Consider the following 4473-nt stretch of genomic DNA (forward strand, 5'->3'; position numbering starts at 1 on the left):
TAGCATTTAGTTTTAAAGGTGAAAGATACAGTATTATATAAAAAAATATTATTATTAGGTATTATTACTTATTAAGTTTATTACTTATAATATTATTACTTATATAATTACTTAAATTAAAATTTTAACTTCACTGACAATTTATTTTATAAAAATATTGTTTGAAATGTTTCTCTTCTCTCCTATATAATCAACATAATAAAAATGTTTGTTACGGAATAAGTTACAAAATCAATATAACCTGACCGCAATGATAATAAACATCATCAATCAGCATTATTTTAATATAATTATAATGCAAGAATCTTAATTTTGAAGTGAAACTTCTTTAGGCACGGTAGTAAGTTCGATTCGCGACACGAAAAAGTGTAACGGAAGTGAAACTTCTTTGGTACGGTAGTAAGTTCGATTGTGCGACATGAAAAGTGTAACGAAATATTGACCAATAGGCGTACGGCGTTGGCGAGACGGTTCTTCTTCTGGCACGGTAGTAAGTTCGATTATGCGACACGAAAAGTGTAACGAAAATTCGACCAATAAGCGTACGAAATGAAACTTCTTTGGTACGGTAGTAAGTTCGATTATGCGACACGTAAAAACGTCACGAAATAGTGTCACGAAAATTCGACCAACAGGCGTACAAAGTAAAACTCCTTTTGGATCGGTAAGTAAATTCGATTTTGCGACTCGAAAACGCGTCACGAAAATTCGATCAAGCGTACGGTACTGGCGAGACGGATATAGTAAGAACTGCGTGTAAAGGCCGGTTTTCACACGCAATGATTAGTGGCGCCAACTGACTGGCATTCATTGGCGCCAGAACCGACTAGCAAACTCACAAGTATTTACACAGTGATTGGCGTATAATATGGAAAATATTTAACATTTATTAAACACACAGTAAATGACAGCAAGCATATAATCTCCAAATTTGAGGTTATATGCTTTGGCCAATAACCGCCAGTAAACGCCACATTACTAGCGCCAGTTTGTATCAAGTGTTTACACTTGCATTTTTACTGGCGTTAGTCGACTGGCGCGGCCTGGCGCCACCAATCATTGCGTGTGAAAACCGGCCTTAAAGCCCGGTTTTCACACGCAATGATTAGTGGCGCCAACTGACTGGCATTCATTGGCGCCAGAACCGACTAGCAAACTCACAAGTATTTACACAGTAATTGGCGTATAATATGAAAAATATTTAACATTTATTAAACACACAGTAAATGACAGCAAGCATATAACCTCAGAATTTGAGGTTATATGCTTTGGCCAATAGCCGCCAGTAAACGCCACATTACTAGCGCCAGTTTGTATCAAGTGTTTACACTTGCATTTTTACTGGCGTTAGTCGACTGGCGCGGCCTGGCGCCACCAATCATTGCATGTGAAAACCGGCCTTAATACTATTTTCGAGTTGCGGGCGGCTTGGAGTGACTATAATTCCGTTGCATTGTTTTTGTATTAATTTCAGAAAAGTTATGGCAAAGCCTTGCCTTCAGAAGTTTCACTTCTAACGCGCGTGGCGACCACGCGTTCATTTTTTTTTATTTAGTGAATATTATACATGTGTTACGTCCAAACACCGAAATCGCTATGTAGGTTAGTGACGCGCTTTAAACACTTAAATACTTTTAAAGCGCGTCACTCACACACACACACACACACACACACACACACGCGCGCGCGCACGGGGGGGTGCAAGGGGGCCTTCGGCTCCTCCTCCCGCACCCACCTCCGCCGGTAGGCAGCGTGGACCTCGCTTTAGGAATTTCGCGTTTTGACTGTAAGAGAAACACGTTAGACCGCGAATTTACTAAAGCAGTCGATTAATTCTAGTTTTAACTAAATTTTTTCAGTTAGAACGCGAATATACTAAAGCACTCGGTCAATTCTAGTTTTGACTAAATTATTTCAGTTAGAACGCGAATTGCCGAAGCTAGCTTCCCAGTAAGCAAGGAACATTAAATTAACGTTTAGAAATATTGATTTTATGTGTATTTTTTAAACGTTTTTTAATAATATTATACACATATTTGAAAAATATTATTTCGTAATATGATTTTTCTGAATGTTGTTAAAATATTTTAAAAACGTTACAGAAAATATTTTTCAAATGTTACTCTGACATTTATTTGAGATCAATGCAACAGTTCAAAGTTCCTTGTAATTTGGACTTGGAAATAACGTTGGTAGTATATTAATTTTCTGTTGTTAGAATGTTATTGTTTTATATTGTACGCAACGCTCATCGCGACAGCCATGATGCGTACATTTACGTATGTACAATGCGTGAGTGTGTATACACGCGTGTGGATCGAGCAGTGCGGAGTGCTCTTTATTTAGAGTATATTTATATATAAGTAAGTAACTATTATATTCTAAAAGTTGTATATTAATAATAAGAACTCAATTAACCATACGTGCTATGAATAGTAGTTGATATGATTATTTATAACCTATAATTTAGGTTAACTACAAATAACGTTCTTTGGGTATCGGTAGAAGCTATATAGTGGAATTATTTGCTATTTTCTTGCAATTTACTGCCGATTATTTTTAGCTGTTTGAACGCGTCGAGATCATGAGCAGACGCACGCTTGTCGCGACAGCCCATCGGAAGCAGTAATAGTTCTGGAGACTGTAGTCGCATTATCTTACATACGTATGATGCGTGAGTGTGTCATATATACGCACGTTTGTGCTTGTGCTGTCGAGCGCTTTTAATTGTATACAACATTTTTATATGAGTAAGTAATTATTATATTCTAAAACTTGCATATTAATGATAAGAACTTAATTATCTATATGTGCTGTAAATAGGTAGCTGGTGATTCAAGATCTATTTTTTGACCTATATAAGAGAGAGATTTGCAGAAGAAAAGAAATATACCAAAGTATTAATAAGGATCAAACATATTCTTGATGTATGTACTCGGGTCGCGAGGCTGAGCAATATTCTAAGGAAAGTATTATACAATTGAATCGTTTTATATTGTGCGCAACGCTCATCGCGACAGCCATGATGTACATGATTATCTTACATACGATGCGTGAGTACGTATACACGTGTGTCAATCGAGGAGTGCAGAGTGCTCTTTATTTACAGCATATTTATATATAAGTAATAATTTATATTCTAAAAGTATATTAATGATAAAAATTCAATTAACCCATACGTGCTATAATTATTTATTGTGCTATGAATAGTAGCTGGTGATGTAGGATTTATTTTCCAATTTACAAGAGAGATTTACAAAAAAGAGGAAATATTAATTAATTTTTTTACGTTCTATAATAGATTTGTCCTTGGACATTAAAAATATCATCAAGGTTTGTCAATGCTATTATTTCAATGGTACCAAACAGTGTAACTTTCTATAAAATAACCTCAAAATTTAGCGAAATATGTAAATGATAACGTATAAATAAGCTGGTACACTATGCATGAAGACGATTTGTTGAAGTATTGTGCGGCTTTAATATATCATTGTTTGCATATATCACTGTAAAAGTAATTTAGTATAAAATTGGTATAAAGTTGATAGATATGTAACAAATGATCAGTACAAACAAGACCAAAACTGACTTTTTATTTATTTCTATATTTTTTTCACATATATGTGCTATAATCACACTCTAAAGTATATAAATTGATTATTGTAAGCATATTTTATATGTACATACAGGGCAATAAATATGTCTTAACATATGGGATCAACAATTGTTGTATCAAATTCAAAAAACCACCATTTGAAAAATTTGACCCTGGCTAAGATAAACATCAGTGAACAATATATTATAAGGAAAACTCTGTACAAGATACTAGAAATGCTAAAAGATGACCAAGAAGCTTTTACACAAGTCGTAAGTAAAGCTGCTTATTATAATTAAATTATGTATATATTAAATTACAACCTTTTTCTTATCTAAACTATATTGAATTCTTCTTGTTTTAGAAGCTATTAGACAACAATCCCTTGTAATACAGAGAAAGACTTGGAATATTCTATAATGGAATAGCTTAGATTTGCAAACATCCGTATACAAAGGAAAAAATCTTAAAAGGTAAAAAAGTAATATAATGTATTTATGTCTGTTAAGTTAGCACCCTCCATAAAAAACCGGAATAACACATATGCAGAAATTAAGTGCTCTTTATGCGTTAATTATATGTGCTCTATTCACGATTTTTGTGCTTGAGCGGTTTCGTGGGAAATTGCAATTGAAACTGGGGGTGCTGGCTTAACGTAAGCTAGCACCCCCACTCATTAAAATTACATATAAAATAAAAAACTCATTATGCTAGAATTATGTGCTTTTTATGTGCTTTCAAATGCCTCAAACAAAATTAGTCTATCTGTAATAGTTTAAAAAATATACGCAAAAAAAGATTTATATACTATACTGATATAAGAGTAAAGTATCAGTTAAAATACAGAAAGCATAATAATTCTTGTCTTAAAATGTTTC

The 4473-nt window shown here is 33.8% G+C and overlaps 1 long non-coding RNA gene across 1 annotated transcript; it reads left to right on the forward strand.

Moving 5' to 3' along the window:
- Nucleotides 1-2660: 2660 nt before the first annotated feature.
- On the forward strand, nucleotides 2661-3250 carry LOC112460243. Its single transcript, XR_003041424.1, has 3 exons — nucleotides 2661-2750; nucleotides 2824-3124; nucleotides 3211-3250. It is a non-coding gene; the product is annotated as an uncharacterized LOC112460243 (long non-coding RNA).
- Nucleotides 3251-4473: the final 1223 nt, after the last annotated feature.

This window comes from Temnothorax curvispinosus, unplaced genomic scaffold (assembly GCF_003070985.1).
Source record: "Temnothorax curvispinosus isolate PA1 unplaced genomic scaffold, ASM307098v1 QBEX01010432.1, whole genome shotgun sequence".
NCBI lineage: Eukaryota > Metazoa > Arthropoda > Insecta > Hymenoptera > Formicidae > Temnothorax > Temnothorax curvispinosus.